Genomic DNA, 25,163 nt, shown 5'->3' with positions numbered 1-25,163 from the left:
ATCTAACATAGATACAACTGCGGCAGGAAAAAGATCCGTAAGAACAGGACCAACGATGACTGAGGAGAATAGTTCAGTGTGACAAAAGTGCAACCCTTCGCCAAATTGCTGCAGATTTCAATGCTGAGCCATCAACGTCACAGTGCGAACCATTCAACGAAATATCATCTACATGGGCTTTTGGAGCCGAATGCCCACTCGTGTACCCTTGATGACTCCACGACACGAAGGTTTACGTCTCGCCTGGGCTAGTTAATGACTGGAAACGTGTTGCCTGGTCGGACGAGTCTCGTTTCAAATTGAATCGAGCGGATGGACGAGTACGGATATGGAGAAAACCTCAGGAATCCTTGGACCCTCCATGTCAGCAGGGGACTGTTCAAGCCGGTGGAGGCTCTGTAATGGTGTGGGTCGTGTGCAGCTGCAGTGATATGGGCCCCCTGATATGTCTAGATACGGCTCTGACAGGTGACAAGTATGTAAGCACCCTGTCTGACCATCTGCATCCATTTATGTCCATTGTGCACTTCGATGGACTTGGGCAATTACAGCAGGTCAGTGCGACACCCCAAAAGTCCAGAAATGGTACAGAGTTGCTCCAGGAACACTCTCCTGATTTTAAACACTTCCACTGGCCACCAAACGCCCGAGGCATTAACATTATTGAGCATATCTGGGATGCCTTGCAACCTGCTGCTCAGAAGAGGTCTCCACTCCCTCGTACTGTTACTGATTTATGGACAGCCCTGCAGGATTTCTAGTGTCATTTCCCTCCAGAACTACTTCAGACATTAGTCTAGTCCATGTCAGGTCATGTTGCGGCACTTCTGCGAGGTCGCGGGGGCCCTACACAGTATTAGGCAGGTGTACCAGTTTCTTTGGCTCCTCAGTGTATAATCGGTACAACCACCAGAATGTTGAATGGAAGCATGGAAATATGCACGAAATGTGTTGTATAGGTGCCTGTTGTCAGTTTGTGGGTTGGTATTCCACGCTTGTCGCATGTGGTCGGTCAATGCAGGAACGATTAATGCTGTTTATGCTTGACGCTGGAGTTGTCCAGTCATGTTCCATATGTGCTCTATTGGAGACTGAACTCATAATCGCGCAGGCCAAAGTAACATGTCGGTAGTCTGCAGATCATGGTGGATTACAAGAGTGCACAGACGCACGTTACTAGACTGTCAATACGGTACGCATTATGACTGGTTTGGAACAACAATACGGCGGCGAGCGCAAAGGACATGTAAACAGCTGTTTGCGTTCTGATAAAACAGTCGCGAGAAATGGCGATAAACTGATATAAATACGTTACCTTTAGAGTTTTGACGTAATGGTCAATACATGCGACGTATTTCGCTGTACTTTTTCGTACAGCAGACGGAAGAGACACGAAAAGATACAGTTCTCAGTGCAAGCACAACTAGAAACATTTTATGAATTTTCTTTTCTTCGAATACCATGCTCGTTATGGAAGCATTCCTGTAAGCAGAAAGGGTTATTATTTATCGTTGATAGAGGTGCTTTTATTCATTTCAGTGCTCTTACGATAACTACAGTCCGCTTTAAATATATATTACTGTATGATGTTCTTCTGATAACACACCCTCCAACGTTCGCGGGTCGTGGTCTTGCGGTAGCGTTCCCGCATGGGGCCCCGGGTTCGATTCCCGGCGGGGTCTGGGATTTTCTCTGACTCGAAATGACTGGGTGTTGTGTGTCTTTCATCATAATTTCATCCTCATTCACTCGCAAGTCGCCGTAGTGGCGTTAAAGAACTCTTGGAGCGGCGGCCGAAACGCTCCGCGAGGGGTCTCCCGGCCACCAAAGCCATACGCTTATTATTATTATTATTATTATTATTATTATTATTATTATTATCCTACAATGAGTGCGTTAAAATCAACTAACACTCAAATATTAACACAGCTGTAGAACTTAGACGACGTCGCAAAGATTCATTTCGTATCATAAAATCTTAGTAGCACCATAGACGAACTGTCTGACACCGCAGTCTTACCTCACTAAACCCCAGGCTTCAGTAGAAGATACGCCTTTGCCATTCTAGTAATGTGTTTCTGCGCAAGAGCGGATGTGGGCGCGAGTTATACTGTTGGAAAACCCCCGCTGGAATGCTGTTCGTGAATGGCAGCACAACGGATCGAATCACCAGACTGTCATACAGATTTCCAGCCAATGTGTGTGGAATAACCACGAGTGTGCACCTGCTGTTACACAAATTTGGACTCCAGACCATAATTCCAGGCGTAGGTCGAGTGTGTCTAGCATGAAGACGGGTCAGGCTGACTGCAGGGCTTCAGCTGGCCTCTTTCTTTCTAACAAACAGCCATCTCAGGCCACGAGGCAGAACCAGCTCATCAGTGAACACGTCAGACTTCCACTCTGTCCTCTAATGAGCTCTTGCTTGACAACAGTCCAGGCCGGCCGGTGTGGCCGAGCGGTTCTAGGCGCTTCAGACTGGAACCGCGCGACCGCTACGGTAGCAGGTTCGAATCCTGCCTCGGGCATGGATGTATGTGACATCCTTGGGTTAGTTAAGTAGTTCTAAGTTCTAGGGGACTGATGGCCTCAGATGTTAAGTCCCATAGTTCTCAGAGCCACTTGAACAATTTTTGACAAGAGTCAAGTCGCAAATGGCCACGGTTTGGGGTCAATGAAATGCACGCACGCTACAGGGCATCTGGTTCGGAGCTGTCCTTGAAGTAACTGACTTGTACTAGCTGTGTATTAAATATTCATATTGCTGCTGCAGATGCAGCACGATGCGCCAGAGCCATAAACCGAACACGATGGTCTTCCCTCTCGGTAGTGACACGTGGCCGTCCGAAGTCCGGTGTTCTTGCGACCGTACATTCACTTGACCACCGCTGCCAGCGCACATGTAGAGTGGCTACATTCCTGCCAAGTCTTTCTGCAGAATCGCAGGAGGAGAACATCCAGCTTCTAGTAGCTCTATTATACGACCTCGTTCAAACTCACTGAGGTGTTGAGGATGGACTTTTTGTCGGCTTAAAGGCGTCTTTGACCAGGGTGACCTCGCCACGTCCCATCTCAAAGGTTACTAACGCTCTCAGTTGTTACAACGTGTATTTAACGCAAATCTGATTTGCTGGCGTGAAGTTTGAATAGGCACCATCTTTTAGATGTAGTAATACGCCTACCAACTCTCGTTATGTTGCACAGCTCCTTCTTGTTGTTGCGATTTTTTTCCGTCAGTGTATATACACTCCTGGAAATTGAAATAAGAACTCCGTGAATTCATTGTCCCAGGAAGGGGAAACTTTATTGACACATTCCTGGGGTCAGATACATCACATGATCACACTGACAGAACCACAGGCACATAGACACAGGCAACAGAGCATGCACAATGTCGGCACTAGTACAGTGTATATCCACCTTTCGCAGCAATGCAGGCTGCTATTCTCCCATGGAGACGATCGTAGAGATGCTGGATGTAGTCCTGTGGAACGGCTTGCCATGCCATTTCCACCTGGCGCCTCAGATGGACCAGCGTTTGTGCTGGACGTGCAGACCGCGTGAGACGACGCTTCATCCAGTCCCAAACATGCTCAATGGGGGACAGATCCGGAGATCTTGCTGGCCAGGGTAGTTGACTTACACCTTCTAGAGCACGTTGGGTGGCACGGGATACATGCGGACGTGCATTGTCCTGTTGGAACAGCAAGTTCCCTTGCCGGCCTAGGAATGGTAGAACGATGGGTTCGATGACGGTTTGGATGTACCGTGCACTATTCAGTGTCCCCTCGACGATCACCAGTGGTGTACGGCCAGTGTAGGAGATCGCTCCCCACACCATGATGCCGGGTGTTGGCCCTGTGTGCCTCGGTCGTATGCAGTCCTGATTGTGGCGCTCACCTGCACGGCGCCAAACACGCATACGACCATCATTGGCACCAAGGCAGAAGCGACTCTCATCGCTGAAGACGACACGTCTCCATTCGTCCCTCCATTCACGCCTGTCGCGACACCACTGGAGGCGGGCTGCACGATGTTGGGGCGTGAGCGGAAGACGGCCTAACGGTGTGCGGGACCGTAGCCCAACTTCATGGAGACGGTTGCGAATGGTCCTCGCCGATACCCCAGGAGCAACAGTGTCCCTAATTTGCTGGGAAGTGGCGGTGTGGTCCCCTACGGCATTGCGTAGGATCCTACGGTCTTGGCGTGCATCCGTGCGTCGCTGCGGTCCGGTCCCAGGTCGACGGGCACGTGCACCTTCCGCCGACCACTGGCGACAACATCGATGTACTGTGGAGACCTCACGCCCTACGTGTTGAGCAATTCGGCGGTACGTCCACCCGGCCTCCCGCATGCCCACCATACGCCCTCGCTCAAAGTCCGTCAACTGCACATACGGTTCACGTCCACGCTGTCGCGGCATGCTACCAGTGTTAAAGACTGCGATGGAGCTCCGTATGCCACGGCAAACTGGCTGACACTGACGGCGGTGGTGCACAATTGCTGCGCAGCTAGCGGCATTCGACGGCCAACACCGCGGTTCCTGGTGTGTCCGCTGTGCCGTGCGTGTGATCATTGCTTGTACAGCCCTCTCGCAGTGTCCGGAGCAAGTATGGTGGGTCTGACACACCGGTGTCAATGTGTTCTTTTTTCCATTTCCAGGAGTGTAGTTTGAAATCAACTTGCATCAAAAAATGGAAATATAGAACGGGACACTGTCTCTTTCAGAACTGTCCCATTCCACCCCAGGAGCCCATTTCAGATTAACGACTTTTACGGGGCGTAATAACCGACGGATTTAGACGTATTGTATAACTGACGCATAGCTAATAGGAAGCACTTTAAGATTACGTGTTACGTAAGGGTGTAAAATTAAAAATGAATGACTTGTCTTGCTATTAAATTAATCAAATGTCATAAAAACAAATCTGGAACTGTCACGGGCGACCGTTCTCTTACAAGTCTCATCCGAACCAAGTCAAAATGACTGAAGCCCCTTTTTCCCTTTCAGAGACATACCTACATATTTCTACGATAGGTCTAGGCATTCTCCAACCTAGAGAATAGTATAATCCCGTTGTGTCATGCTATCCTGTTGTGCCCTGAGTTCAAAAACGGTTCAAATGGCTCTGAGCACTATGGGACTCAATATCTGTGGTCATCAGTCCCCTAGAACTTAGAACTACTTAAACCTAACTAACCTAAGGACATCACAGACATCCTTGCCCGAGACAGGATTCGAACCTGGGACCGTAGCAGTCACGCGGTTCCAGACTGAAGCGCCTAGAACCGCACGGCCACACCGGCCGGCGCCATGAGTTCCCCTAAATATTATACATTAGTCATAGCAGCGTTTTTCTGCCATTACATTATGGCTTATCTCAGTATGTACTGTAGGACTTTTCACACAGTTCTCACTACTAGATATACCAAGTTACAACGAAACATTGTATATATAATTCTTAGGGGTATTTTTGTTCTGTAGTTGCAGCTACAGGAATGCGTGATTTTTTTCACCAGACGCGTTTCGCTCTTTTGAGGTAAACCATCGTCAGCGGTCTGTGATTAAGTTATTTAGATTTTGATTTGCTTTCAGATCGGAAAACAATTCGTTAAGAGTAAGTTTACTTGTACTTACGGTGATTTTCGGTTGATTTCTCGTATAGATCGGGAAATGCCGTCTGCCAGCACATCGTTGTCTTTCTGCGTTAGACATTGATAATTTTGGTCTAATTTTTAATCTTTTTGCAACAATATACATTTCTTATGCTTTTCACGACACACTTTTATGCACACCACTGTATTCTGTTTGTTTTTGTACTTCTAAGTATCTGTTGTTTGTGTTTTGTTGTGTTGCCAACATAACTTTTCCTCTACTCTGTCTTTGGCCTGCAACATTTTTAAAAAAAATTAAGGTGTTGTATGTGTGTAATTCTATTTAATTCTGTTACTGTGTATTTACGTACTGCGTAAGAATAAGGAAGGTATAGCGATGGAGGTTGTTGTTGATGCTGTTGCTTTTTTTTTTTTTTGTTTTCGTTGGGGAGGGAGAACCCATGATGAGTGCACATAAGTGTATAGCAGCGTGATGGAGTGTGAGTTAGAGGAGAAGGTGAGGAGCGAGAAGTGGAATGAAATTGTGAATGGGGGGAGGGGGTTGTGAGAGAGTGGGAGGGGATGAAGGATCGAAAAGGCACTTTTTTTAAATGTAATTTCATCAATTATTTTGTATAGGTTCTGGTTTCCAATATTTATTTGGTCATTGAGCAACTGTGTATTTTGTGTTAATATTTTTTGTATGTGGAAATTTTCTTGGAAAGAGAGGAGGTGTCTGTCTCTACTGATTTTTATTATATTAACGAACTGATTTTCGATCTAAAAGCAAATCAAAATGTTAATAGCTTGATTACAGACCACTGATGATGCTTGACCTCATAAAGCGAAACGCGTCTGGTGAAAAAAAATCACGCATTTTTGTAGTTGCAACGACAGAACAAAAATACCCTCAAGAATTATGAAGCAACTACGGACACTATGGCCACACAAATGAAGATGTTGTGTATATAGTTTACCAGCGAACCCGGCAATGCTTCGCAACTGCCAAATATCTACTGGAATTGGATGTACGTCCCTATCTCCTTCCCCTCTCTCCCTCTCACTGTGTCAGTCATGCTTTCTCTGTCCGTCCAACGCCTCCTCTCCCCTGTCTTTACATTTCCTTGTCCCTCCTCTCCATATCCGTTTCCTCCCCCGTCTCTGCCGACGTCCACTTCCCCCATCCCCGTCTCTCTGACCTTGTTTATTGTTACTGCAAAAAAAAAAAAAAAAAAACCTGGTTGGGAACTGATGTCCCTGAAAATGAGTGGGTACACCAGGTGGAATCCTTTGGTATTCGGGGCGTGAGAGAGACCTCTCCAGATGCTGTATCTGTGAGTATACCAGCTTCAGTGATAGTATTTTGCATAGTTTTAATTCTCGAATAGGTAGGATTTCAAAGCTTGGGACGATTCAGATTGCGTAGTAGTATTTTTGTCATACGCCGATAAGCCATAAAGGCAATTTTCCTGTTTTCTATTAAAAGGAACAGCGAGTTAGTAAACAAAACAATACATTGTTGTGCATCTAATATTTTTTAAAATTATGCACAAAGAGGAAAAATATATATGAGAGAAACAGTTTGTCTATTGGTTTAAGTGCCGTGCTGTCATACTTAAAATTGTCTGCGAGAAAGAAAATTAGACAGTAGATTTTAATAACGCTCCACAGCACAGCATTTTCTTTCTCGCTGTAGGTCTTAACAGAGCACGTGCACATTGCTTTTTTTTTTTTTTTTTTTTTTTTTTTAGGACGCCAGACCACACATGACATGTAGAGTTCAGAAGAGTTCAGTGAGACTAGCGACGATGTAATCAAATACTTAATGATTTCAGCGTCAGCTCCACTGCACTCCCTGTAAAAGAATTTTAATACTAACTGAATTTATTGGAAGGGGTTCAATGCTTTCCTATTTTTAGTTAGCTTGTAAAATAACGTCGAAAAAGCAGTTAAGTTTACCACTGGAATTTTTACTCCACTCACAAAACATTGTTTATAAATTGTACTGTTGATAAAAGGAAATATTTTAATACAGGATGATAAAAACCAACTGCGTTCAACAAAAATGTGAAAGAATATTCCCTGAATGGTTTTCCAGGTTCTATAATGAATCGAAGGATGATCTATGCCATATCACATCTATAATCTAGGTTTAAATTAAGTTTCATAAAAGAGAAAACTATCAAAAATGGTCTACAGTGGCCCTCAATTATCTTTAATTACTTATTTAACTTGTCGTAAATTACAGTGACTGATGTGGCTTCTCAATAATTATATAACAGAAAAATCATGGCATTTCAGATTTTAACTTCAAGTAGCAAATGTGAATACCACGAAGTTTAATTGACGATCGACACTAGTATTTGTAACAGATTAGACTTCTGCAGTTCTGAGTGAAGTCTTATGCGCTCTTAAGCGGCATCGCGTGCGTTCAGTACCTTGTTGGTGGTTAGACAGCTTCGGGGGCCGCTGGCGGCGCAGCTCCACACACCTCGCCATCTCGGTAGCAACTCTCTTGAACTTATCCTTACTACTGTTTACCGAAGTTGTTTTAAGAAAAAGGTATCTGGCTGTGTTTTCGACTGACCAGTCAGCGTCTCAATATTAACCTTAAGCTCCGCCTACAAAAATTCTGTCTATCCAGTGAGAAACGTTATAGTGGTGGGACGATGTTTTTAATGTTTGCTACGTAATAGAGACGTGTATAGTCTCACGCTAATACTTGCAACTGGCGTGGCCATTTTAGTGTCATCATAAGATCTATACTGTTCTTCTGGAGGGTTCTACCTTTTAACATGGGCTGGGGGACGGACCTCTTGGCGGTCGGCCGGCGTTGTGGGTGTCCCATTGTCCTGCTCTTATCGTAGGGCCTTCTAGCCTACACGGCTCTGCTCTCGGCATCTGTTCTCGTTTCTCCCCTCGGAACTGCGTCTGTTTCACCGTGGGAAGGTATGACATGCATTTAGATGTTCTTCTGTTAGTCTGTGGTATTCCATTTGCTCACTCGTTGTTTGTATTACTTTGGTTAATTTAATGTCAGGATTTATTCAAATGGTTCAGATGGCTCTGAGCACTATGGGACTTAACATCTGAGGTCATCAGTCCCCTAGAACTACTTAAACCTAACTAACCTAAGGACATCACACACATCCATGCCCGAGGCAGGATTCGAACCTGCGACTGTAGCGGTCTCACGGTTCCAGACTGTAGTGCCTAGAACCGCACGGCCACTCCGGCCGGCAGGATTTATTTGGAACTATGCCGGATTTGCTATCATGTCAAGGTTTTAATGGAAGGTGTTGGATTTGCCTGCCACCTTACAAGTATATAACCCATGTCTGTCTAAATGTTTAAAGCATACTGTGCAAAACTTTTTGCGAACTTTTCGAGATTTTTAGTAACAACTTCTCTCCTTTATGTATTATATGCACATTTATATGTAAGATAAGTTAAAAATATATAGCCTATATCCACTCCAGTGTTTATTAGAGAATCGTGCGAAAATCTGAAGCAAATCAGTCAAGAACTTTTCAAGATTTTTAGTAGTAAGAACGATAAACCATGTGCTGCCTTTCTACAGTTTTTTTTTTAAATGAAGACATTCAGAAACCTCGAAAACTACACAGCGGAAATAAATTTATAATTCCAATTGGCCTCCCTCGGGGGGGGAACATCCAACGATACCACACTCGACTCGCCACCCCACCCCGTGGAGCGTGGGTGGCGCTGGGCAACTTTCAAATCTCCGGTGGGAACCGCAGTTTTTTTATTGGAGTTTACGATTCAACGGCAAAATCTACATATATTTTGTCTGAATCACTTTCTCCGTTCCGCCACAGATGGTGCTTAATCGGAGGAACAGAAACTGGTATACAATCGTAATTTACGATACGCTGCTCAGTGGCCCTTGAACATCCAAACATCCAAAGGCACGTGGGAACCCCACCTCCAGGCTGCGAGGTTAGGGTGGGCCAGTGTTTGGTAACTTCTAATTGGAAACCGCATTCGCAACATTGTATTCCACCCATCGAACAGGAGACTACTCGAAGCGCCACGTGGCCGTGTAGCCAACTACAACGTATCACAATAGACACTACAGTGCGACCGGTGTTCACCTACTGTGCAGACGTAGAACGGGTAGCGGCTCTACTCTAAACATTACATTATTTGCGTAGTGCTTATTGCCTTCACAACTATTACCTGTCATTAGGAGAACAGATGTGCAAGTTGACGATGAATGTTGCAACCTCAGAGGAAAAAATGGAAGAAATCCTTTTTTAGGAGAACGTAAGAGAAATTTTCAGACTGCTGTTGACTTATAAGACAAGTGTTTTCCAGAGAAAGCTCGTTTTTTTTTTGTTCTTTTACAAAGATCTGAACGCCCTTTTGTTTGCTGGCAGCGTACAGACCAACAAAACCAAAGGAAGCACCAGAAGCTAATGAAATAGCTGTACTAGCACCACAGCCCACTTTAAGTGCTTGGAAAAAACACCGCTGTACCCGTATGTCCGTAGGTAGTATTGTCACAGTACTGAAACGTCATTAGTGGCATCAATACCACGTGTCCCTGCAGCAAGAAGTTTATGGCGCCGATTTCCATAAGCGGATAGTTTTTTTCTGAATGGGCGCGTTAACAAATGCATGCGACCCTCACGTTCTTTGCGAGGCGCTATTTTCCAATGAGCCTACATTCACAAACCATGGTAGCGTTTATCGATCTTCAGAAATGGCTCTGAGCACTATGGGACTTAACATCTGAGGTCATCAGTCCCATAGACTTAGGACTACCTAAACCTAACTAACCTAAGGACATCACATCCATGCCCGAGGCAGGATTGGAACCTGCGACCGTAGCAGCAGCACGGTTCCGGACTGAAGCGCCTAGAACCGTTCGGCCACAGCGGCCGGCTTTTATCGCTGTAAGTTGTGTTACTGGAGTGTTGAGGATCCCCATTGCTTACAGCAAGTTGACCATCAACATACTTGGTCGGTTAACGTATGGTGTGGCATCATGGGGAACAAACTCACTGGCCCTTATTTTATCGACGGCACCTTGACTGGTCGCAAATGTCGAACGTTTTAGGAACAGAAACTACAGGTACTACTGAATTAGACGTTGTTCTGGGCATTCGACAATGTACGGGGTTTTAGCTTAACGGCTGTCCAGCACATTACATAACAGAAGCAAGTGGGGTGTTTACACTGGTCGGTGGATCGGTAGAGGCGGCCCTATTAATTGGCCCGCTGGGTCACCGTATTTGACGCTGACAGATTTCTTTCTGTAGGGATACGTAAAAGATGAGGTGTAACAGCAAGTGCCAACAGGCCGTGAAGGCATGGTCGACCGCATCATAAACGCCTGTTACGGCAAGAAAAGAAAGGAATAAAAGTGAGATAGTATTTATACTTTCATCCTTCTTTACCTCCTCTGCATTACTGCAGATGACGTGTCACTGAGCACATTTGTATTGTGCATGCAGTACACGTGAGGTGCCTAGTTGTTTCCACTGCCCTGTGTGGAATACATAAATTCTTGTGCACTTCACTAACCTGCTGTCTTCATGATGATGATGTCCCCAGCGCAGAAAACAGCACGCAGGTCGTGGATTCTTTTTCTTGAGGCTGAAATTAACTTCGCAAGGAACTGCTGCTACGAACAAACTATAACTCATTTGGGATGCCACTCGCGTTTTTATTGATATAGACGAGAAACTATTCTTGATCACAACGTATTTAACATATCTTTCCACAGTCATTATATCTGGCTAAAATAACATGAAATACATCCTGCCACAGACAACATGTCTGTCTACTGGAACCGTCACAACTGGAGAATAAAATTGCGTGAATCAAATACTACTATTACAGACATGTCTGTACCTAGCGACGGTCGGAACTGTAGTAAATAAAATTGTATGAAACAAATACTGCTATAACAGACAACATGTCTGTCTACTGGAACGGTCAGAACTGGAGAGCCGGACTGCCCGAGACACTTCGCGCGCCAAGCCAGCAAGGCGTGACCCGAACGCCACCGAAGTGCATCGGCAGTAATATCGTCAGTCTTTTGGTTCGGTAATACTTTGATTTTAATAATTTTGAAATGACTGATTGATAGCTGGCTGTTGAGAGCTGTTTATTTTAAAAAATGAAGTAATTTGGATGACAGGTTTAATTAATAATAGCAACTAAAGTTTAACGTTTTGGCGCCCTACCGCCGAACACAGCAGCCAATCACAGAGCAGCAGCATCATGCCGGCGGTCTTTCTCACGGGAATGGTACCGAATCTAACATCTGTCACCGGTACCTCATCCCACATTGCGTCATCTCTATGCTTCTTGCATCTCCACTGCCCTGGGAGCTTTCTGGAGCCTAATATGATGGCTGAATAAGCCAGAAATATTACACTGTGCTACATTCCCGCAGATGTGGTTCTGTCCTGTGTACGGTCATTTGGAACGCCTGAGCTGACAATGACGCATGCTTCTGTCCCTTTACACTCATTTGAAAATCAGATAACTAAGAATACTGAAGTTGGCTTTACTACTTTCTAACTCTTACTCTAATTGGAAAGCCGGCCGTGGTGGTCTCGCGGTTCTAGGCGCGCAGTCCGGAACCGTGCGACTGCTACGGTCGCAGGTTCGAATCCTGCCTCGGGCATGGATGTGTGTGATGTCCTTAGGTTAGTTAGGTTTAAGTAGTTCTAAGTTCTAGGGGACTTATGACCACAGCAGTTGAGTCCCATAGTGCTCAGAGCCATTTGAACCATTTTTCTAATTGGAAAAGTAGAGTAGCGTTCGCCTCGAGTCACGGCCATAGTGCCTCGTCGATTAGTCCACTGTTCCATAAGTCGGAAGTATACAACATTGTCAATGGGGTTTCCAATTAGAGGCTATGAAATACTTGCCCGTCCTACTCTCGCAGTCTGGAGGTGAGGGTACCGCGTGCCATTGGATATTCAGGGACTATTGAGTAGCATGTCGTAAGTTACGATTGTGTACAAATTTCTTTTCCTCCGATTACAGTGCCAATTGTGGCGAAACGAATGAAATGCTTCAGACTAAACATATGTAGGTTTTGCCGTAGGCTAGAAATCTGCGGTAAAAAACGGGGGTTCGCACTCAAGGCTTCAAAGTTGCCCCCCGCACCCATGCAAGAGGAAGGGTGGGGAGTCGAGTGTGACATCATTGGGTGTCCCTCTCGGAGAAAAACAAATTGGAATTACAACATTTTTTGGTCCGATGTACAGTTTTCCAGATATTTCAGTGTCTTCAGTTAGAATGAGCACCCTAAATAGTAGTGTGGAGTATAGATTATCGCTCCCCGTACTAAACCGTGGCCGTGAAATTAAATGGAGTACAGAGAAAGTCCTCTACACGTGCGACTGCACCTATGCAGCAGTGTTTGGCTGCGCGTGCCGTGTGTCGAAGGCGACCCCGTTCCTCACACTGGTGACCTCATCGCGTGCATGGCGCTTTCCACCCGCACATTCGTCACAGCTATCTGACAAGCAGACAGGGTCAAGAGTAACAGGCCTCACCTTAGCGGTTTCTGACTCTGGTTCGACCCCTCTGTGATTTACTCCTCTCATTACACCGTGAGCAGAAGCGCAGCGAAGTTTCTGGTGTTTTCGTTCAAGGGAGTATGGGAAGCAGACGGCTTTCTAACCGTAGGGCTATTGTAGACAGACTGTTTGTGTCACGCAGTGTCTAAGGGAGAGGTGTCATCATTCTGTAGCTCGACCGGCTAGCCGCGCGGTCTAACGCGCTGCTTCCCGAGCGGGAAGGCGTACCGGTCCCCGGCACGAATCCGCTGGCCAGCCTGTGGCGGTTTTCCATCTACGTCGGCGAATGCTGCCTTGTTTCCCTTATTCCTCCTCAGTTAACGTCGGCGATTGCTGCGCAAACACTGCCTCCACGTATGCGTACACCATAATTACTCTAGCACGCAAACATTTGGGGCTACATGTTTTGTTTAAAGCTTTCCCGGTGTACTGATTGTTCCATAAAAAGACGGGAAAACTGGCCGGATGTCAGTAACGTCCTGCCACGATATTTCGGCGCAGAGTCTTCTGGCCATCTTCAGGTGAGTACCACTGTAGTAAAAAAAAAAAAAAAAAAAAAAAAAAAAAAAAAAAAAAAAAAAATTAATAATAATAATAAAAAGATACGTGTTCCACATCCCCGAGGATCTCCTCAGCACGGATCTATGGAACGAAAACTAATCTAATCTAATCTAAACTGGCGAGTACGCGCTGACCTCTGCTATTTAAAGCCATACCGAGGTGACATTACGCATGCGCTGCTCAGCGTGCGTTCCTAATAACTCCGTGCGCTGCGCCTCGCGCCCTCCACGGTGAAAGCTTGGCGTATCGATATCTGGTCCATTTTCATCTTTATGCAGATAACTACGTCGACTACGAAGTTTCTCTATAACAGGATTCCAAGCAGAGTTTACCTGATAACCGCTATCACGATTGATGAGAGTCTCGTTGTCAGACAATCTTATTTCCACAGATTCATTGATAATCGAGCTCCAAAATTTGGATGTATGGACCAGAATTTTTGTATCGTAATTCATGGAGTGGTCTGTGGAAATACAATGTTCGGCGATTGCGGACTTGGTGGACTGGAGAAGGCGAGTATGCCGTTGGTGTTCCACAATGCGTTCCTGCACGGTTCCTGTTGTTTGCCCTATATATGATTTGCCGAATTCACACGGAATCTTGTAAACACCTGATATACGCAGGCCCAGATCGTCTTTAACGGATCACAACAGTGACGAAATTTTAGAAGGAGGCCGAAAGATGACTCTCGCTTGATACTTTCTCAATATTCTGCCTATCTGTGAAGAAATATTCCCAATAAATGATAGATAAGCAGTCGACCGGAAGGCCTCTTCCTCTTCCTTGTTCCACCGTTTGTAGGTTCAAATGGCTCTGAGCACTAAACATCTTAGGTCATCAGTCCCCTAGAACTTAGAACTACTTAAACCTAACTAACCTAAGGACATCACACACATCCATGCCCGAGGCAGGACTCGAACCTGCGACCGTAGCGGTCGCGCGGTTCCAGACTGTAGCGCCTAGAACCGTTCGGCCACCCCGGCTGGCGAAAACCACAATACAGTTCGCCATTCTTTACTTTATAATACGATCGTCAGAAATGAAAAAATGTATAACAGAAAAAATCCTAGGATCGGGTTGTTACACAGGAAATTGTAATTATAATTACAATTGGCAATCTCACTGAATTACAGCTGTGTGATGGTCAGATTTTATGTTTTGTACGTTGTTTGAAGAGTTTTTTACTTTGTAACTAAGTATAAGTGCACATTTTTGTTCTTCTGACTTCCTTTTTTCCGTCGTGTGGCTCTCCTCCTTATTTCCCAGGTATATGACATAGTCTCATTACAGAATGCATAACTAACATATAGTTGACCCGCGGTCAACTATACGTCACCGGCACGGTAGCTCAGCGCGTTAGGTCAGAGGGTTAGCTGCCCTCTCTAATAAGAAAACTGAGTGAAGGAATTAACAATGAGCTTCAACGGGTGTCATGAGAAGTCCGCCCCGAACAAATAAAACAAACAATAACGAGCGAAAGAGATAAAACAGTGGGTGGGAGAGTCTACGATTAGTAACCAAAACGTCCTCGGTCCCGGATTCGAAACACACCGTTTAAATTTTAATTACTAATCAGCATTGGCAGCCGAATACTTCCGGCATAAGAAGTCACCCTCATTCTGCCAACGGCCTTGTCAAAGAGGGCGGAGGAGCGGACAGAGGTTCAGGGCACTCTCTTGTCCTAGGGGTGGGAAACTGTCCCCAAAGGCCGAAGAATCTGCAATAATCAACGTCATGACGATGCAGAATGCAATGTAACCCACTGCATTAAAGATACATAACGTGTATCTACAGGACATGTCGTCTGTAATTGAAAAAGTGATCTCACCATTGGCAAAAGTTTACGGAATAGTCCCCAATACGGATCTCGAGAAGAGGACTGCCAATGGGGAGGTGACCACAGTAAAAAGATTGAATAACCAACGAAAGGATTAAGTTCTACGAATCGGGACGTGGAATGTCAGAAGCTTTAATGTGGTAGGGTCGCTAGAAAATCTGGAAAGGGAAATGCAAAGGCTCAATCTAGATATAATAGGGGTGAGTGGAGTGAATTGGAGAGAAGACAAGGATTTCTGGTCAGATGAGTACAGAGTAAAACCAACTGCAGCAGAAAATGGTATAACGGGAGTAGGATTCGTTACGAATAGGTCGGTAGGGCAGAGAGTGGGTTACTATGAACAGTTCAGTGATAGGGTTGTTCTTAAGAGAATCGACAGCAAACCAAAACCGACAACCACGCTTCAGGTATACATGACAACGTCGCAAACTGAAGATGAAGAGAGAAATAAAGTAGATGGGAGACACTGAAGGGTCAACATAGTACGTAAAGGGAAATGAAAATCTAATAGTAAAGGGGGACTGGAATGCAGTTGTAAGGGAAGGAGTTGAAGAAAAGGTTGCAGGAGAATATAGGCTTGGGACAAGAAATAAAAGAGGAGAAAGACTAATTTAGTTCTACAATAAATTTCAACTAGTAATAGTGAATACTCTGTTCAAGAATCACAAGAGGAATAGGTATACTTGGAAGAAGCCGGGTGATACGGGATAATTTCAGATATATTACATCACTCTCAGACAGAGATACCGAAATCAGATACTGGGTTGTAAGGCGTATCCAGGAGCAGTTACAGACTCACTCCATAATGTAGTAGTGATGAAGAGTACTTTGAACTTTAAGAGATTAGTTAGCAAGAATCAGTATGCAAGGAAGTGAGATTTGGAAGTACCATGTGGGATACTCTTCAAGGTCTCTATGGCTGTAGATAGAGCAATAAGAAATAGCTCAGTAGGCGGTATAGGTGAAGACGAATGGACATCTCTGAAAGGGCAATCACAGAAGTTACAAAGAAAAACATAGGTACAAAGAAGGCAACTGCGAAAAAGCCATGGGTAACTGAAGAAATACTTCGATGAAAGAAGGAAGTACAAAAATGTACAGGGAAATGATTGTCGGAGGATTGACTCAGCGTATAGGAAATCAAAAGAGCCTTCGGTGAAATTAAAAGCAAGGGTGGTGTAACATTAAGAGCGTAACGAGAATTGCACTGCTAAATCCAGAAGAGAGAGCGGATAGATGGAAAGAGTACACTGAAGGTCTGTATTACGGGGAAGACACATCTGATGTGGTAGAAGAAGAAACAGGAACCGATTTGAAGAGATAGGGGATCCATTATTAGAATCCGAATTTAAGAGAGCTTTGAACGGTGTAAGATTAAATAAGGCAGAATGGATGGATAACATTCCATTAGAATTTCTAAAATCATTGGGGGAAGTGGCAACAAAAGGACTATTCAGGTTGGAGTGTAGAATGTGTGTGTCTGGCGACATACCATCTGACTTTCGGAAAAATATCATCCACACACTTCTGCAAGAGCTGACAAGTGCGAGAATTATAGCACAATCTGCTTAACAGTTTATGAATCCAATTTGATGAGAAGAATAATATACAAAAGAGTGGAGAAGAAAATTGAGGAGGTGTTATTTGACGATCATTTTGTCTTTAGGAAAGGTAAAGCATTAGAGATCCAATTCTGATGTTGCTGTTGATAATGGATGTAAGAGTAAAGAAAAATCAAGACACGTTCAGAGAATTTGTTGACCTGGTAAAAGCGTTCGACAATGTAAAATGGTGCAAGATGTTCGAAATTCTGAAAAAAATAGGGGTAAGCTACAGGGAGAGACGGGGAACATACAATATGTACAAGAGCCAAAAGGGAATAATAAGAGTGGACGACCAAGAACGAAGTGTGCTGATCAAGAAGGGAGTAAGACAGGGATGTAGTCTTTCACCCTTACTGTTCAATCTGTACGTCGAAGAAGCAATGATGGGAATAATAGAAAGATTCAAGAGTGGGATTAAAATTCAAGGCGAAAATATATCAATGATACGATTCGCTGATGACGTTTCTATTCTGAGTGAAAGTGAAGAAGAATTACATGATCTTTTGAAAAAAAAGAACAGTCTAATGAATACAGAATACGGACTGAGAGTAAGAAAGACGCAAGTAATGAGAAGAGGCAGAAATGATAACAGCGAGAAACATAACACCAGGATTGATAATCACGAAGTAGATGAAGTTAAGGAATTCTGCTATCTAGACAGCAAAATAACCATTGACGGGCGAAGCAAGGAGGACATCAAAAGCAGACTAGCACTGGCAAAATGGGCATTTCTGGCCGAAAGAAGTCTACTAGTATCAAACAGGCCGCAATTTGAGGAAAAAATGTCTCAGAATGTTCGTTTGGTGTACAGCATTGTATTGTAATGAAACATGAATAGTGGGGAAACCGGAACACAACGAAATAGAAGCATTTGAGATGTGGTGCTACAGACGAATGTTGAAAATTAGATGGACTGATAAGGTAAGGAATGAGGAGATTCTGTGCAGAACTGTAGAGGAAAGGAAAACGTACAAAACACCGACAAAGGAGAAGCGACCGGATTATAGGACATCTGTTGAGAGATCAAGAAATGACTTCCCTGGTGTTAGAAGGAGCTGTAGATGGCAAAAAGTGTAGAGGAAAACAGATATTGGAATACGTAAGTGCTAGAGGTTGGCACAGGAGAAGAATTCGTGGCGGGACGCACCAAAGCATTCGAATGACTAACGACTAAAAAAAAAAAAAAAAAAAAAAAATGGATAATACCAAACTGGTACAGAAAAGAGTCATAAAGTTACATCTCATTACATAAAATTAAAGAAAAGAGAACACATGAAGCACACCTCACAAATAAATACAGGGATTTTCTCTGCCTCGTGATGACTGGGTGTTGTGTGATGTCCTTAGGTTAGTTAGGTTTAAGTAGTTCTAAGTTCTAGGGGACTGATGACCATAGATGTTAAGTCCCATAGTGCTCAGAGCCATTTGACAAATAAATAACGAAACTATTATCCATCCCATCGGTTTTCCATACATAAATTAAGTCATGCAGAGCGCTTTCTGTTTTTATGTTAGGGCTAATCTCAGAAGCTACTGTTAGAGATATCGACAATGTTTGCACTAATCGATAGTGCAGTATCGATGTGTTCTCCGTCGAACGCACATAACGCGGCGCGCACAATTAACAGCTACGGTACAGAGGGCAACTTAAAGCCTGGACGTCCACTGGAATCGTATTCGTCCGACTGTCCGTATCTTCTTAGGCTACAGCCGGCCGATGAATGTCGTCCAACATACGACACACGGCCGGCAGCTGAACTGAAGACTTTCCTGATGAGAGAGTTGCCGGCGTCAAAACTCGGACCAAACCAAACTACTTTCAACATACTTCTTTCTAAGACACGACAAGTGAAATAATGTTCATTTAGAAAAATTAACGCAGAATCGAGATTGCTCCCATGTCTGCATTTGTTTGCATTACGTTTATTCTTATGATGAACGGAGTATAGTCGGACGAATACGGTCCACTGGGTCCTCCTATCACTAAATCTGAGGGGGATGCGGTGGGAAGTTTCCCTCGTAAGCTCAAAGAAAAGAAATGTTGAAATTGATAATCCTGATAGTGTGACATACTCAGGCGTATATGCTGGTAACGCAAAGTCGTAGGCGTAATTGACAAGGAGGAGTGAAGTACCAGCATATAAAATCACTTGTCAGACAACACAATAGCCAAAAACATACTCGTCTGTCGGGGAGACTCGCTGTGTCGGTGCAGCGTATTCCGTCCGTGATAAATTTATGACGTTCTCTTGCTCAAAGAAATAACACGTATGAAAGTAGTTTGAGTATCTCAGAGAACATGACTTATGTGGTGTCACCGCCAGACACCACACTTGCTAGGTGGTAGCTTTTAAATCGGCCGCGGTCCGCTAGTATACGTCGGACCCGCGTGTCGCCACTGTCAGTAATTGCAGACCGAGCGCCACCACACGGCAGGTCTCGAGAGACGTCCTGGCACTCGCCCCAGTTGTACAGCCGACGTTCATAGCAATGGTTCACTGACAAATACGCTCTCATTTGCCGAGACGATAGTTAGCATAGCCTTCAGCTACGTCATTTGCTACGACCTAGCAAGGCGCCTTATTCAATGATATTGAGATTCTATTAATGTATCATCAAGAGCGATGTTCTACAAATGTGGATTAAAGTTAAGTATTCCAGAAGCTACGTACTTTTCTTTATAGCATTCATTACGTATCCTGTTTCAGACCTCACGCCAGCCTGCGTGAGTTTAAGCGCGTGCCTTTCGGCTTCCCCTCATTGTGTCTAGGCTGTCTTGTCTAGACACAACAACTTACATAGGGGGAACGTATCGCTGAAGGTGTTCTTGTCCATTTTGTTTTTAAATACAGTTTCTAGAACATTTTTAAACAGCATTATTGAATGGAGTGCTTGCAATAGGTCTTTCAGACGCAAAAGAGCTAAGGATTCAATAGAAAAATATCACAACATGTGCTTTTTCTGAGATTGTGCTGCGTCAGTGACCTTACCGCAGTAAAATCATTGTACAGACGTAGGCGAGACGGTATTGTGGAGCTTCTTTAGGTTTTTATTTTTCTTTTAAATACAGTTTCTAGAGTTTTTTAAGCAGTGTTATTCAATGTATACCGTATACGACGTATCATATATTCAATAAATCACACGACACAGTATTAGGTTTTTTGCTACTTTATGATTAGAATTTCCATTTAGTTTCCACACTCGTCTCCTCTGCAGTTTTCAACCGCAGATTGCGCTATAAGTCGCAGTGGCGGTGTCTCAGGTCTTGCATCTTCCACAGTGACCTGTTGTCATTCACAAGACATATGAGCTTTCTCTCAGTCCATGGTTGATAATTAAGTCCGAAACACACCCAGACAGTAGCAGCAACTGGCGCTCGCTCGCACGTGTTACATCCGACTGCGTCCTACCATCTCCACTTCACTGGGATCCGTCCGTTAGCCGTTCGTGTGCTGGGGACGCATCTCACAAGGGAACCTCCCCATCGCACCCCCCTCTAATTTAATTATATGTTGGCACAGTGGATAGGCCTTGAAAAACGGAACACAGATCAATCGAGAAAACAGGAAGAAGTTGTGTGGAACTATAAAAAAAAAAAAAAAAAGCAAAATATACGAACTGAGTAGTCCATGTGTAAGATATGCAAGATCAAGGCCAATATCAACTACGTAGCGCAGTGGTCCCGCGGTTAGCGTGTGCGGCTGCGGAGCTAGAAGTCCTTGGTTCATTCTTCCTATCAGCGAAAATTTTAATTTTTTATTTTCAGACACTTATTATCTGTCCGTCCGTTATGTTTTCATCACTTTTTTGGGAGTGATTATCACATCCACAAGAAAACCTAAATCGGGCAAGGTAGAAGAATCTTTTTACCCATTCGCCAAGTGTACAAGTTAGGTGGGTCAACAACATATTCCTGTCATGTGACGCACATGCCGTCACCAGTGTCGTATAGAATATATCAGACCTGTTTTCCTGTGGAGGAATCGGTTGACCTATGACCTTGCGATGAAATGTTTTCAGTTCCCATTGGAGAGACACGTCCTTTCGTCTACTAATCGCACGGTTTTGAGGTGCGGTTGCAAAACACAGACACTAAACTTATTACAGTGTATAGAGACGTTCAATGAACGAACGGACAGATCATAACTTTGCGAAGATAAAAAAGTAAACTCTTACTCGAGTGTGGACTTGAACCATGGACCTCTCTCTCCGCAGCCGCTCACGCTACCCACGGGACCACGGCGCTCCTTGGCTCACACTCTTCTTGATGTTGCCTATCTTGCGCATGGACTACTCAGTTTGTATATTTTGCTTATTTTTTTCATAGTTCCACACAACTTCTTTCTGTTTTCTCGATTGACCTGTGTTCCGTTTTTCAAGGCCTATCCAATATGCCAACTTATAACTAAATCTGAGGGGGGTGCGATGGGGAGGTTCCCTTGTCAGTGGCGCTGCATGTCTTGCATCTAACCGGCCGCGTGCGGTCGCATACGAACGTCCAACTATACTCTGTTCATCATAAGAATAAACCTCATGTAAACGTTACTCCATGTAGTCTTCCGCATTTGCTTAAATCTCATTGGATTTCGTTTCACGTGGAGCGGAAACCAAGTTGGGATCAGTACCGTCATGTACAGCATAAGGATACGTTCTGTGCTGTGTTACACGCACATAGATTGAGTGATAATGTACGGGACAACAGCATTAGACAGCCCTGCTAAACCAGCGGTGCAACTGGCCTCCAATGACGTGAGCAGTTGCAGTTCAAACGTAAAAAGAGACGGGCAACGAAACAATATAGCGATCGCGTTTAGGAGGTTCGACAAGGGGTAACCCTGTCTGACTGATCTTATTCCGCTATACATTAACTCGCATTTGTGTTGCAACTGTAACTAATACAGTCCTTCGGAAAACTTCAAAGCCGATTATCTCTGTAAATTTATTCAAACTTTAAGGAAACCTATTTCTCAGCACTTTTTAAGCGAGTCACACACGAGCATTTCACTATGGAAGAGGAAGCAACCTCAGCCATTTTCATACTGCGTATTAACAGCGCGGCAATCAGAGCTGAACAGTGCAGAGGCTGTGACTACACACGATTATTGGTGTGGTGTCACCGCCAGACACCACACTTGCTAGGTGGTAGCTTAAATCGGCCGCGGTCCATTAGTACATGTCGGACCCGCGTGTCGCCACTGTCAGGATCGCAGACCGAGCGCCACCACAAGGCAGGTCTCGAGAGACGTACTAGCACTCGCCCCAGTTGTACGGACGACATTGCTAGCGACTACACATACGAAGCCTTTCTCTCAATTGCCGAGAGACAGAATAGCCTTCAGCTAAGTTAATGGCTACGACCTAGCAAGGCGCCATTTGTACCATTGCATGTATCTCAAGATAGTCTCACTTGTATCATCAAGAATGCTGTATACCAAAGGACGATATAAAAGTTAAGTGTTCTAGTAGCTACGTTCTTTTCTTTATCACATTCATTACGAATCCTGTTCCAGACTTCGCGCCAGTCGGCGTGTGTGTACGTGTGCCCTTTCGGCTACCCGTCACTGTGGACTGGCTGCCTTAACAGTCCACTACAATTGGAATAAAAACTACACAGCTAAAGCGTGATTAAGAAAAACGTTGAAGGCTGTTAATACATTTGAATGTCTTAAGGTTTGATCTAACGTAACTTAGTAATAAGATATCTAATACGTAAGTAGGACCTAGTTCCAAGAGCGTACCAACACCAGTGTACGTGTAACACGCCTTCTGACCAATCATCATGTCTGCGTTTGTTTGCATTACGTTTATTCTTATGATGAACGGAGTATAGTCAGACGAATACGGTCCACTGGTTCCTCTTATCACTAATCTGAGGGGGATGCGGTGGGAAGAGATAAAGTATATGAGGAAAACACTGACAAGGAGAAGGGACAGGATGACAGGACATCTGTTAAGACAGCAGGGAATGGTTTCCATTGTACCAGAGGGAGCTGTAGAGGGCAAAAACAGAAGACAGAGACTTTAATACACTCCTGGAAATTGAAATAAGAACACCGTGAATTCATTGTCCCAGGAAGGGGAAACTTTATTGACACATTCCTGGGGTCAGATACATTACATGATCACACTGACAGAACCACAGGCACATAGACACAGGCAACAGAGCATGCACAATGTCGGCACTAGTACAGTGTATATCCACCTTTCGCAGCAATGCAGGCTGCTATTCTCCCATGGAGACGATGGTAGAGATGCTGGATGTAGTCCTGTGGAACGGCTTGCCATGCCATTTCCACCTCGCGCCTCAGTTCGACCAGCGTTCGTGCTGGACGTGCAGACCGCGTGAGACGACGCTTCATCCAGTCCCAAACATGCTCAATGGGGGACAGATCCGGAGATCTTGCTGGCCAGGGTAGTTGACTTACACCTTCTAGAGCACGTTGGGTGGCACGGGATACATGCGGACGTGCATTGTCCTGTTGGAACAGCAAGTTCCCTTGCCGGTCTACGAATGGTAGAACGATGGGTTCGATGACGGTTTGGATGTACCGTGCACTATTCAGTGTCCCCTCGACGATCACCAGTGGTGTACGGCCAGTGTAGGAGATCGCTCCCCACACCATGATGCCGGGTGTTGGCCCTGTGTGCCTCGGTCGTATGCAGTCCTGATTGTGGCGCTCACCTGCACGGCGCCAAACACGCATACGACCATCATTGGCACCAAGGCAGAAGCGACTCTCATCGCTGAAGACGACACGTCTCCATTCGTCCCTCCATTCACGCCTGTCGCGACACCACTGGAGGCGGGCTGCACGATGTTGGGGCGTGAGCGGAAGACGGCCTAACGGTGTGCGGGACCGTAGCCCAGCTTCATGGAGACGGTTGCGAATGGTCCTCGCCGATACCCCAGGAGCAACAGTGTCCCTAATTTGCTGGGAAGTGGCGGTGCGGTCCCCTACGGCACTGCGTAGGATCCTACGGTCTTGGCGTGCATCCGTGCGTCGCTGCGGTCCGGTCCCAGGTCGACGGGCACGTGCACCTTCCGCCGACCACTGGCGACAACATCGATGTACTGTGGAGACCTCACGCCCCACGTGTTGAGCAATTCGGCGGTACGTCCACCCGGCCTCCCGCATGCCCACTATACGCCCTCGCTCAAAGTCCGTCAACTGCACATACGGTTCACGTCCACACTGTCGCGGCATGCTACCAGTGTTAAAGACTGCGATGGAGCTCCGTATGCCACAGCAAACTGGCTGACACTGACGGCGGCGGTGCACCAATGCTGCGCAGCTAGCGCCATTCGACGGCCAACACCGCCGTTCCTGGTGTGTCCGCTGTGCCGTGCCTGTGATCATTGCTTGTACCGCCCTCTCGCAGTGTCCGGAGCAAGTATGGTGGGTCTGACACACCGGCGTCAATGTGTTCTTTTTTCCATTTCCAGGAGTGTACATCCAGCAAATAACTGAGGATGTAGGTTACAAGTGCTACTCTGAGATGAAGAGATTGGCACAGGAGAGGAATTCGTTGCGGGCCGCATCAAACCAGTCAGGAGACTGATGACCCAAGGAAAAAAAAAAAAAAAAACTTTGGACGACTATAATCCACTTTTCCTCGGACGTGACATCCCTAGCACACGGACGTATTCCGGGTGGTCTCTGTAGATCGCATAATGCATTCGTTTCACTTCCAGGTTTGGAACAAGTTGCTGCACCATCGGCGAGAGTGCCTTAGAACCAATCTAAGGCAGTTCTAACGAATGAAAGTACGTTTGATACTTAATATGCAAGGAACAGCTGTCAAAGAAAGAGAGCAGTGACTGTTTCTCAGGTGTGTGATAAATTAATAAAATATCTCATCACTTACAAGTTTCAACTTTATGGAGTACTTTAACTTTTGTCTTAGCATGTATAGGGAAGCTGATTAGCGTTATTTTAAAATCTTGACCTGCAACCGCGAGTAAGCCTCAGACCTCTCTTGGATTGCCTATCTCGTCGTAAA

The sequence above is a fragment of the Schistocerca nitens genome, chromosome 10, assembly GCF_023898315.1.
Source record: "Schistocerca nitens isolate TAMUIC-IGC-003100 chromosome 10, iqSchNite1.1, whole genome shotgun sequence".
In the NCBI taxonomy this organism is placed as follows: domain Eukaryota; kingdom Metazoa; phylum Arthropoda; class Insecta; order Orthoptera; family Acrididae; genus Schistocerca; species Schistocerca nitens.
The sequence above is the reverse complement of the archived record's forward strand: the minus strand, read 5'-3'. Positions refer to the sequence as shown.